The sequence below is a fragment of the Camellia sinensis genome, chromosome 2 (assembly GCF_055761805.1).
Source record: "Camellia sinensis isolate YWXY chromosome 2, ASM5576180v1, whole genome shotgun sequence".
Taxonomy (NCBI): domain Eukaryota; kingdom Viridiplantae; phylum Streptophyta; class Magnoliopsida; order Ericales; family Theaceae; genus Camellia; species Camellia sinensis.
Window position 1 is genome coordinate 145,608,754 of NC_138962.1, and position 13,384 is coordinate 145,622,137.

The window sequence follows — 13,384 nt, forward strand, 5'->3', positions numbered from 1 at the left end:
CACGACTCCAAGGGGACTCTTCTGCTATCGAGTTATGCCCTTTGGTTTGAAAAACGCCGGGGCAACCTTTCAGAGGATGGTGACCAAAATGTTTGCTCCTTTGCTCGGCCGGACCATGGAGACTTACATCAATGATATGGTGGTAAAGAGCCGACATGAGGCAAACCATTTGTCCGACTTAGCCGAGATGTTTGCCATTCTAAAGAAGCACAAGCTGCGCTTGAACGCCTCAAAGTGTGCCTTTGGCATGGGATCCGGCAAAATTTTGGGATTCCTAGTCACAAACCGAGGCATCGAAGCAGACCCTACTCAGATCAGAGCCGTGCAAGAGTTGAAGCAGCCCAGCTCGGCTAAGGATGTGCAGCATCTGGTCGGGATGGCCGCCGCGCTTAATCGATTTATAAGCCGGTCATCAGATCGCTGCCGCCTTTTCTTTCAAGCTTTGAAGTTAAAGTTTTCATGGGCTGACGAGTGTGACCGAGCTTTGGCCGAGCTCAAGGACTATTTGTCTTCTCCGCCGCTGTTGGTTACACCAGAGCCGGGTGAGGAACTCTACCTTTACCTTGCCGTCTCCCAGCATGCAGTAAGTGCGGTGTAGTCCGGGCTGAAGGAATCAAGCACCTCCCAATTTTTTATGTCAGCAAAACTTTGTTACCAGCAGAATCAAGATACTTGCCGTTGGAGAAGCTTGCCCTGGCCTTGATGATGGCTTCAAGAAAGTTGGCGCACTATTTCCACGCCCATACCATCATCGTATTGACCGAGTTTCCCCTCAAGGCTTTGTTTGAACGCGCGGACTTTTCAGGCCAAATTCTAAAGTGGGCGGTCGAGTTGGGACAGTTTGATGTGAAGTTCCAGCCGCGCACCACAATCAAAGCCCAAACCTTGGCAGATTTTGTCGCCGAGTTCTCACCTGGCACTCATCCGGTATGCCCAGTCGACATTGCCGAGGCAGATGATGAGATGCACGCAATGCCAACCGAGGAACAACCAGTTGAAGGAGGCAGCGCCGCGGAGTTAGCGTGCACCATCGAAGTTCCCTCAGTTTGCACGGTCATACCACCCGGTGATGCGATGACGGAGTTGTGTATCACCAACCCATCCACTCTGTCCGGTACCGCATCACCAAGGGGGGAAGAAATTGAACCACACCGCTCAGAACTTGATGATTCGCCTACGGACTTGGGCATTCCGAACCAACTTGCTGAGTCCGGTGCCGAATCATCAAGGGGGGAAGGAATGGTTCCACACCGCTCAGAACTTGATGATTCGCCTACGGACTTGGGCATTCCGAACCAACTTGCTGAGTCCGGTGCCGAATCATTAAGGGGGGAAGGAATGGTTCCACACAGCTCAGAACCTGCGGCCGGCTTCACACCCCAACCTGATGATTCGCCCACGGACTTAAGCATTTCAGAACAACTTGCTGAGTCCGGTGTCGAATCACCAAGGGGCACTGAATTTGAACCGGTCAACACCGAACTTGACACCGCACAGCCGAGCAGTTGTGATCCCATTGCCCTTCGCAACTCTCAGGACCCATCTGACTGCTGGAAGCTTTTTGTGGGGGACATGTGGAAGCTTTTTGTTGATGGAGCGTCCAACCGCCATGGTGCTGGCCTAGGTATTGTTCTTATATCCCCGGATGGCCTAACCATTGAACATTCTATCACGCTTGGCTTCCCGGCATCTAACAACGAGGCTGAGTACGAGGCACTTCTCGCCGGGCTCAAGAGCGAAATTCAAATGAAGGCTGCCGAGCTCCTGGTGTACAGTGATTCCCAGCTTGTGGTTAACCAAGTTTCTGGGATTTATGAAGCAAAGGACGAAAGGATGGCGAAGTACCAAGCTCTGGTCAGGGAGCATATCAAGCAGTTTGAGGCAATTAAAGTCCAACAAATTGGCCGGGAAGACAACAGCCGAGCTGATGAACTGGCCGGTCTCGCTTCTATGGTGGATAATACTTTTCCAAACCCTCTTTTGATTGACTTTCTTCCGCGGCCAAGCATTGAACTCGCCGGGTAGACAGATGTACTCTGCGCCGCACTTGGTCCCTCTTGGATGGACCCCTTGATTTTGTTCCTCAGAGACCGGACTCTTCCAACTGACAAGAAAGAAGCACACAAAATCCGGGTGAAGTCAGAGCGGTTTTGGCTCTCTTCATCTGGCGCGTTATATAAGAAGTCCTTCACTGGTCCTTATTTAAAGTGCGTGCACCCGAATAGTGTGGAGGCCTTCTTGTACGAAATTCATGAAGGCATTTGTGGCAGCCACATAGGCGGCAGGTCCTTGGCCTACCGTGCTATTTCGCAGGGATACTGGTGGCCGTGCATGCAGGCCGACGCACAAAAATATGTCCGCAAGTGCGAAAAATGCCAGAAATTCGCCCATCAGATCCACCAGCCTGCTAGGGAACTTCTTCCCCTCACTAGTCCTTGGCCTTTCGCCATGTGGGGGCTAGATATAGTGGGACCACTGCCAACAGCACCGGGCAACCGGAAATTCTTCATCGCGGCCACAGATTACTTCACAAAGTGGGTTGAAGCTGAGCCCTTGGCAACCATCAAAGAGAAAGACGTGAAGCGATTTGTTTGGCAGAACGTGGTCACGCGGTTTGGCGTCCCCAAGATTTTGATCTCTGACAACGGCACCCAGTTTGACGGTCGCCTATTCAGAGGATTTTGTGAAGATTTGAAGATAGAATTCTACAACTCCACCCCGGCCTACCCGCAGTCCAATGGTCAAGCCGAAGCATCGAACAAGACTATACTGGATGGGTTGAAGAAACGGCTGGAAAAGGCCAAGGGCAAATGGGCTGAGGAATTACCTAGCGTCCTTTGGGCATACCGAACAACCCCGCGACGTTCTACCGGGGAAACTCCATTTGCTTTGGCTTATGGCATGGAGGCGGTCATACCCTTGGAAGTTGAAATGCCCACCCTCAGAAGCGAGAGTTTTGAGCCCGAGCTGAACACCGAGGCTATTGCCTTGGAGCTGGACCTAGTGGACGAGCGTCGGGAGAAGGCCCTCATCCATGTGGCCGCCTACCAACAGGAGCTCTCAAAGAAGTATAACAAGACAGTGCACGCCAGACCGTTCAAAGTTGGTGATTGGGTTTTGAGAAAGATTATGGGCAACACCCTGGTGCCAGGAGAAGGCAAACTAGGGGCAAATTGGGAAGGACCCTACATGATCACTGGTCTGGCGGGCAAGGGGGCTTACCACTTGGAGGATTTAGAGGGAAGAGCAATACCTCAGCCATGGAATGCGGCCAACTTGAAATTGTATTATTTTTAAGCTTCTGCTTTCTTTTCTTGTGCAAAGAAATTTTTTGGCTTGCACCACAGCATGTAATTCTTTTTGTCAATTTATAGAAGTAATTTTGCTTTAGCACTTGGACTGTTGTTTTAATGTTACGAACCGAGATGATGTACACCGGTTGGAAGAGTTGGTGTTTTGTCCAACTTAGGATTCCCAACCGAGATGATGTACTCTGGTTGGAAGAGTGGTGTCTTGTCCAACTTCGCATTCCCAACCGAGATGATGTACTCCGGTTGGAAGAGTTGGTGTTTTGTCCAACTTAGGATTCCCAACCGAGATGATGTACTCCGGTTGGAAGAGTTGGTGTTTTGTCCAACTTAGGATTCCCAACCGAGATGATGTACTCCGGTTGGAAGAGTTGGTGTCTTGTCCAACTTCGCATTCCCAACCGAGATGATGTACTCCGGTTGGAAGAGTTGGTATTTTGTCCAACTTAGGATTCCCAACCGAGATGATGCACTCCGGTTGGAAGAGTTGGTGTCTTGTCTAACTTCGCATTCCCAACCGAGATGATGTACTCCGGTTGGAAGAGTTGGTGTCTTGTCCAACTTCGCATTCCCAACCGAGATGATGTACTCCGGTTGGAAGAGTTAGTGTCTTGTCCAACTTCGCATTCCCAACCGAGATGATGTACTCCGGTTGGAAGAGTTGGTGTCTTGTCCAACTTCGCATCCCAACTGAGATGATGTACTCCGGTTGGAAGAGTTGGTGTCTTGTCCAACTTAGCATTCCCAACCGAGATGACGTACTCCGGTTGGAAGAGTTGGTGTCTTGTCCAACTTAGGATTCCCAACTGAGATGATGTACTCTGGTTGGAAATGTTGATTTGTTCAACTTTGTTACAACCGAGATGGGTATTTCGGTTCATGAACTCGTTTTGCTGAAGTGCTTCGACCGTGTTATGGATTCCGGTCGAGAAAGTGTTGTTCAAACGATGAGTTATACCGAGATATTTTGCTGAAGATGGAATTGATTACTACCGTGCAAACATTTAGAAAAATTTGAGTTTCTCATTGAAAAGAAAATCATTACAAAAGGTGGGGACAGAGCCCGGTTACATCAAAAAAGTTGGAAGCAAAAATACAAAAACAAGGAAAAAGAGAACTAAACTAGGGGGGAGAAATTGGTGAACTCGTCCTCGCCAGCATCAAGATTGATGGTAGGACTGACGTCTTGGGCACCGGGCTCAGCATTGCCGGGCTGCTCTTGCACCTCGGCCTCCTCTGCCTCAGAATCTGTGTCATCCTCTCCATCTTCAAGTCCTTCCTCGGCCTCCGCTTGCAGAGCGCTGAATACATCGTTTGCGTAAGGCACAAGGTAGATCGGTAGCGAAGCTGGAGGAGGGTTGGCAAATACGTCGGTGTCGGAGCCTTGGCTGAGGTGTTCGCAGGCAGACTTCCAGCCTGCTTTGAAGTAGATGTCTTGCGTTGCAAAGACTTGCTTCTTGTAGCTCTCCTCGGCCTCGTTAAAGCCGGCGGTGTTTGCAGCCCGGCAAGCTTTCTTCTTCGACTTCTTCAGGGTATCCACCTCGGTCTGGAGCTCGTTTTGTTTTTTCTCGGCTGCATCCAGCTGGCCGAGCAATCTGTTGTTGTCGGAGTTGGCCATCTCAAGAGAAGACTTAGCCCGGCCGAGCTCGGCTTGAAGGCTTTCTACCTGGCTGGCTGTGTCGTTGGCCTTCTGCCTAAGTCTGTGGATACACTCCAAGACCAGGTGTTGTTTTTGAATGGCCTGCAAAAAAAAAACGAAAGCAAAATTGATTAGATAGGAGACCGAGCAAAAACGGAACCGAGCAAACACTTGCAAAATTTCAAAGGAACATCGACTTACCCTGGCCATAGACTTCACCGACGACTTGACCAACCGAGTGTCGGGGACGTGGTCGCTGCCGACTACGTCGCTCGGTAGTAGCAGAGCTTTGGATAGATCGAAGGCGAGCAGATGTTCTTTGTCGGCCTTGATCGAAGCCGTCGCCGGGATATCTTGACCCCGGTGCTTCAAATGTGGGCGCCAGGCCGGCACTGGGGCGGGGGAGTCTGTTGGATGTTCGGTGGTAAGCTCGGTGACTAGCTCGGCGGACGGGTCTGCCCGAGCTCTTTTGCCGGTACGTCGAGCAGAAGGTTCTCGGCTGGATTGCCCGGCGGATTGAGTGGCAAGGGCGACCACGGCGCCACTGGATTGACCGGCGGCTGGCGACCGAGTTACTACGCTCGGCACCTCGGCGGATGTGGCGGTGAGCAGATTCTTGATTTTGCTGCGCTTGGCCATTTCTTGTTCTTCGGTCAGGCGAATGAGGGGAACGTCAGGAAGGGAAGGATCGGGAGGCGGCGAAGGAGCGTGAAGGAAGTCAGTTACTCTACTCCGGCGCGGAGCAAAATACCTGTATGTCGGTGTATAGCCAAGTAAATCGTTGCAATCTCGGTGACGGTACCTAAGCACGGCCCGAATTGCTTCGACGTTGGGAAATTGATAGTTGGCTTGCAAGGCTTGGATTGCTGCAAAAGAAACAGGAAAACCGGTTAGTTACAAAGTAAAGAATTAAGCTAACCGAGCAAGTTTGAGTGGCTTACATGAAGAACCGAAGTCCTTGTTTATGAACCAGCCCGACACCTCGGCTGTTTCGTAATTGCCTGACACCCAGAAAAAATCATCGTCGTGAAGATCTTTATCCGGGGTGCCGGTCACAATTTTTTCTTTGCCCGGTCTGATCTTCAAGTAATAAGCCAAACCGTCCCCGGTATGGCCCATTGTGTATTGCCTTAATATCTCGGCTAGACCCAAGTTGGTGCCTAGCCGATTGTTCAACTCGTGAACGCTGTTGATTATTCTATAGGTATTGGTGGACACTTGGGTGGGTGCCAGCCCGGTGCGGCCAAGGAACTCGGTTATAAGAGGGTTGAGCGGGAAACGGAGGCCCTCTTCAACGATTGAGAGCACGGTGAAGGGGCATTGGTCAACTCTTCCCCAGGGTGTGGTCTCCTCTTCAGCCAGTTCGAGATGAACATCGGCCGGAATGCCGTAATCCTCTCTGAAAGCAGCTAGCGCGACCGGAGTATCCACTAGGAAGCGGAATTTCTCCATTTGTGGCCGGCTTAGTGTATCCCGGCTGAGGGGTTTGGCACCGGTTATTGGATGCTGCTCGGTCCTGAGAGCCTCAGGAATGACAGTGGTCCCCTTGGACTTTGCAGGAAAAGGATGGCAAGTGTTAAGTGTTAGCGCGGTCACGCAAAAGGAGCTGGATTTTAGCTCGGTGATTAAGGCTGCCAAACCACCTCGGTTGTTTATTCTATCTAAGGAGCCCGGTCGCCCAAGCAGACCAGATGTTAGCTCGGTTGAGCGACCAAGTCGTTTTGTTATCTCGGTTTTTGCTGGGGTCGAGACAAACTTGTTATTTTCTCGGTTGGACTGGTTTTTTGGATCAAAAGAGGACCAGGAGCCCGGTTCACCCCAGGTTTTCAGTGTTCTTCATGAATATGAAAAACACCAAGAACAATGGAAGGTTAGGTGCGGATTCGACGACCTATGCCCTAATAGCTATGTTTTTGTGCCCTAATGTGTGTATTATGAAGAAAATAGCAACAAAGTGAGGGTGGAGTGACTTACCAGTGAAGGGCAGGACCTAATCCTTCAAGCACGAAGAATGGCAGCAAGTCTGGATGAAGATGCAAGAGCTCTGAGGTCGAATATCGAAGTGGCAGTAGGAAGATTTGGAGTTTGAGAAGGGCATGTATGTATAGGCGAAGGAGACCGCCCAAATTCAAATTCTGGCAAAAACGGCGGGTTGGCTGCCCGATGACCAATGGCAGCCCGCCACGTGTCCGCATTTATGGCTATGATAGGACTGAAGCGACGGGTTGCAAATACGAAGAGCCAACCGAGCTACTTTCGACGAAGAGGATGTCAGCCGAGGAATATAACCGGGCAAGTTCGCAGACAATTATGTTAACTAGCCCGGTCGAGGTTCGGCGTCTTGAAGATCGGAGAAGTGTTATCTCGGTCGAAGTGAGTAATCCCAGTCACGCTTTCGCGGACGGAATTAAGGGGCAATTGAGAGGGTGATTTATGATCTGGAGTTGGGCCGAGGTATCGACCGAGCGGGTTGAGAGCCCAGCAGTGCATTGGGCCGAGATGATCGACCGTTCGCCCAGAGAAGGGCTGCCAGAACTTGGGCCGGGCAGAACTTGGGCCGAGTGCGTCCCGCCCCAGACCGTAAAGAAGCAACTTGGTAAGGCAGAGCTCGGTCGGACCAGGATGCTCGGTCCGAGGTTAGCCGAAGCCAGACAGGCCGAGTGACCAGCGCCCGGAATGGCACGGTCGGCCGAGGTTACCGTTTGACCGACGTGAAAGTTGACCACGGGGTGCTTCGGGCTAGGCTTTGCTGAGATGCCGCCTAGCCCGGTCCCCCCTTGGAGTTTGCCAGGGAAGTGCTTGGGTATGAAGCACGGCACGGCGCAGCAACGCATAGGGCAGCTCGGCTGCCGAGCTCCAGCTGTGATGACAGGCAGTTGAGATTAGGTGATGTTCAGCAAGATCTATGCTGACAGATGGGATAGCAGAGCCACGTGTCAGGAGATGACTGGGAGTGGATATGGGGCTCAAAAGGTATATAAGCATGTCTGCGCCCCCCATACGGGACACACGAACACCTCTGTAAGGAATTCTTACACTCAAACACTCTCTCCCTTCTCTCTATCCATCCTAAGGTGTGTGCTAACTTGACTGTCGGAGGGTTTTTCCGGCCACACACCGCCGGGTAGCTCACCGTTGCTTGCTCGCAGGTGATCGGACATCGACGGAGCTCGGAAGAAAGGAGTACGGGCTCGCCGGAATATTTGCTCCCCGTACAGTATATTTTTTGATTTTTTATAAAAAGATGTGTAAAAAAATAGAAAGAAGATATTGATTAATATGATCCAAATAAGTTTACTCATGTAAAAAAGTACACTTATATAGTTTAACCCAAATAAGAATGTCAATTGACCAAAATACCCCTGACCAAGGTAGAAAATACACATTTTCACCATATAGCTCATTTTCCACTTATGGAGGGTAGTTTCGTTATTTAACTTTTGGCTTATAACCACAATCCCAAATCAATTTATGGCAAAAAAGCTGCTTTTGGGGTTTGAGTATGCAACCAAACGCAGCTTATAATTGTATTCCCAAAATGATGGTTAGATGAATTTGTGACAGAAAAATGTTATAGTCCCTAAATAATTTACTAAATTTTTCGTATGGGTGTCAAATTTACACTAACCTACATATGTATGGGTCTCACACCCATATGAAAAATTTGGTAAAAAATTGATAGATTGTTTGAGATCCCTAAGACTATCTCCAATGGTTACTCAGAACTGTCATTAAATTTAAATTTGATGAAAAAGAACTTCTTTTCTTGCTCCAACGGTTGTGTCAAATTCAGGATTTCACTTTTTTTTTTTTTTTTTTTTTTTTTTTTTTTTTTTTTTATCAAATTGAGGATCAACGTGCCTTTCATTAAATTACTGTTCATTACTATTAGATTTTCATCACCGGATATCCCCGGATAACCACGTAAAAGAAAAAAATTATAAAAAATTACACTGACTGATCGACCAGCTGAATATTTGCCTGGTCGTCCGTCGGGTCGACGAGTGTTCCAATAAAGCTTCAAAAATTCCTATTTTGATATCAAATAAATATTTTATTCAAATTTAATACAAAAAATATGATACACCATTAAAAATGCCTTAACGTAACTCTTTGGAACATTGTTCTTTGCGGCAATGAATAATTGCTCATGCCTCTTGCTATAATACTATAACCTTCATGGGTTCGATATCAAATTTGTTTTGATGCTCTGTGGTTGTCAAATAGAGTGCATTCATTAGTTCAAAAAGTGTATTCATAATTTTTTTTTTATAAATTGAATATTTGTAAGGAAAAATCGGTTTAAGGTCCCTATATAACTTTTAGTAATGGATTAGGTCTATAATGTGTTCTTTTGTAGTCTAAGGTCCCTCAATGTTATTTTAGAGTGTAAAATACCTGTCTTACCCTTGTTTATAATATACGTTGTTTTGAATTTGGCAGCTAAAAATTATATTGATATTTTGTGGGAGATTACGTGAGGATGAACTTGACGATTCAGATTTTTGTGGAGATTTTCTAGGGTTTTTGTAGGTGTTGAAATCCTGTTCGTTGTTTGTAGGTGTTGAAATCTTGTACGAGTTGAAATCATGTTCGTTGTTTGTAGGTGTTGATCGATCATGTAGGAGTTGAAATCTGATTCATTGTGTTTGATTTGATTTCATGTGGAGTTGAATTAGATAAGTTTTTAATTTTTTATTTGATTTGATCGTGTAGGTGTTGAATTAAGTTTTTGTTTTTAGTTTTGATCAATGTGAGAGAGACAAACTCAGTGTTGTTGTTTTTTATTTTTGAAGTTAATTTTTCATTATCTGTTATTGATGAATTTTCGATAGAGTTGATTTTGATTTTTGGAGTTGCTTTTTCATTCTCTGTCAACATGGTTATGAGTTGCTTTTTGGTGTTCTGTTTTTCTGCATTTTTGTGCTCTGTTTTTTGTTCACTTTGCATTTTTTTGTGTAGTGCAGAGAAAATTGCAGGTTTGTTACTATAATTGAACTCAAATCACAGAGAAAATTGTAAGCTTGTAGTGCACTGAAAATCACAGAGAAAATTGTAAGTAGGCAGAGAAATTTACAGACGTAGCAATAGAGTAGTAAGTGTTTTGTTTTTTTTTTTAAATTTTTTTTGAATTGAATGTTTGTGAACATAACAGATCTTCTCTGTGATTTTTTTATGTTCTTGTGTTTAATATATTTTTGTCTCTTTATGTTAATGTGTTTTTGTTTTTGTTATATTGAAAGTGAATATAAGTTCACAAATTTCTCTGGACTTTTCTTTGTAGTCCAGAGAAAATCATATGATTGTATTACAAATGATAAGTATTACAAATTTCTCTAGACTTATATGTTGTGTTTTTATGTGTTTTTATATGTTTGCACTTTTCAAAGTTTTCTGATATGTTTTCTTTGCACTTTTCATTTTTTTTTGCACTATTCATGTTTCTGGACTTTTCTTTGTAGTATAGAGAAAATCGTAGGTTTGTTATTATAATCCAATGAAAATGACAGAAAATGTTAAGCTTGTAGTTGAGTGAAAATCACCCTTGAAGATGGTGTCTTGATCTTGATGCTTATTGCTTCTTCAACTTAGACTTGTTTTTTTTGTGGTGTTCTGGTGCTGCTATTGCGTTTTGATCTAAGATCATAAGACGCAGACACAGAGACTTTTGGTTTCTTTTTCGGGGTTTCTGGGGTTGTGCTGCTTCTGCGCTTTGCCATTTCTATAGAATGAAAACATAAATATTAAATCCCAGAGAAAATTACAAGGTAGCAATGATTACACAACAGAGAAAATTACAAGGTAGCAACATAAACATGACAGAGAAAATTACACAATAGAGAAATTTTGAGGAAATGGAGCATTGAACAAAATAAATATGTCAGAGAAAATTAGACACAAGACATAAACATAATGTGGCCAGAGAAAATTATAAATGCTGCCAGAGAAAATTAGACACACAAGTAAGAAAAGTAATTTGGCCAGAGAAAATTATAAATGCCAGAGAAAATTAGCCACACCAATAGAGTACTAAGCCACAGATAATTTGCTTGAGAAAATAATGAAGAAACATAAACATGCCAGATAAAATTACACAATAGAGAAACACAAATGTAGCAAGCCAGAGAAATTTACAAAAACAAGAACACAAGAAGCTTCAATAAGAAGCCCCGAATGCATAGAAAGCAGTTCAATTTTGACAGTTAGAAGGAAAGCAACCCATCATCAGTTGGAAGCAAAGAAATTCTGGACTTCCAAAGAATTTCTCTGATTCAACCCAGAGAAAATTCAAATTTCTCTGGTCCAGAATTTCTCTGGAATGATAAAACTCTGATTTGATCAATTTGTCATTGGCTTTGCTGCTGTTGATTCAATTACAATTTCCTACACAAACAAATTAATAGTTCTTCTATGAGTTTGTGATAGATTTTCTTTAGACTTAATGGTATGAATTTCTCTGGGTTGAATCCAGAGAAATTTCTCTGGGTTGAATCCAGAGAAAATTCAAATTTCTCTGGATCACTTTAAGCCTTCCTCTACTGATGCCTCTTCCTCAAGCTTCTTTTTCCAATATTCTTCAAGTAGGGGTCCAAATATTGCTTTTCCAAAAACAACTCTAATTCTACTAAACCCAAAAAATCAAAAGACGTTATATTCAACACTCAGAGAAATTTTGAACCTGAAGATGTTATATTCAACACTGGATATATATATATATATATGTGCTGACATTGTATATATATATATATATGTATGTATCATATATATATATATATATATATATGTTTGCAACCATAGATAAGATAACTAAGAGTGACTGTTTGATTATGGTTGTAAATGGTCTTAATTGATTAATTATCATATATATACTAGTCAAGACAGTAAGCAACAGATTTTGTATATATATATATGTATGTATCATATATATATATACATCTATCAACTCCACTCCACTCTGTTTGTTTACCCAGAAAATCAAATTTGCCAAACTTAGTGCTTTTGTTTTGCTGAATTTGTTTTCGTACTCGCCGGAAAATACCCAACACCAGTACCAACATCACAAAGGAGAATATCCAGTAGATGAAGATGAACAGACGTAGGGTATTTTGGTCCAAGAAATTGATAAAATGCGCAGGTATTTTGGTTAGGGACCTGAGGCAGTATTACATTTTTTAATGTCCTTTATGCAGAAAATTGTTATTATTAGGGAGCTTAAAAAAAAAACCCCTATTTGTAATCATATAATTAAAATTTAAAAATTAAATACCCTATTAGAAGTTGTTTAGGAATAAATTATTTTAATAATTATTTTAATTTTTATTAAAAGAATAGAAAAAAAATTAATATATTTAAAAATATTTTTAATTTTTTTTTATAGAAAACGCGATATTAAATAATAGGTTGTTTTAAAAAGATAATTAAAAACTGACTTTTAATTTTTTTGTCTTTCTTTTTAAAAAAAATATGTAAAAAATATGAGAGATAATATAAGTCAAAATAAGTTAAAAATTAAAAGATAATTTTTAACTATTTTCTTAAAATAGTCCAATGTAAATATTCAATGATTGAGACTTTTTTTTTTTTTTAAAAATCTTACAACCCTTTTTAAATTTTTACCATTAATAATATGGATCTCACACGTATATAAATAGATTCTATATATACACATCGATGATTGAGATTTAAAAAAATTTGTAAGATCTCAAAAAAATAGATTCCAAACATTTTTCATATTTTAAATGGTATTTTTGCCCCTGTTGTTAAGTCACCTCACTTGACAGAGCTGCACATGTTGCGCGACATTTGTGGCCACTATATTCTTTCTCTCTTGCTTTTCTCTGTCTTGCTCGTGAAGAAGAGAGTGATGATAAGTATAGGCAGAAATCAGTGGCAACGTTCCAAATCAGGGGCAATTTCGTCATTTCTCAAGCAAGGCTTCTCAGGCACCCCTTCCTCCTGAAAACTTTTAAATTGTAATTTATTATTTTTTTAATTTATTTCAAATGATACCAAACAAAAACCTATTTTGAAAAGGGAGTTAAAAGGCACTTTTCATCTTTTAACACATTTTTTTTTCATTAAAAAAATTAAAAATTTTAAAAAGTTAAAAAGTTAATTTTTAATCATTTTCTCAAAATACCCCCAAAGCCTTACTATTTATTTATGTTTTTAAATAAATATAATATTAATATATAGTTACACATGCTGAATTGATTTTTTTTTTATATTATAAATCTTACAATATATAAAAGTAGATTAAAAATTAATTTTTTGACTTTTTAAATTTTTTTTTAAAAAAAATAAAAAAATAAAGAGATAATATGGCAAAAAAAATTAAAAAATTAAAAAAACTACTTTTAACCTAATTGCTAAAACAAACCTAATTAATTTAAGCCCCAGTTTGGTTTTGATTTTGGGTTAAATAATCACATATGGA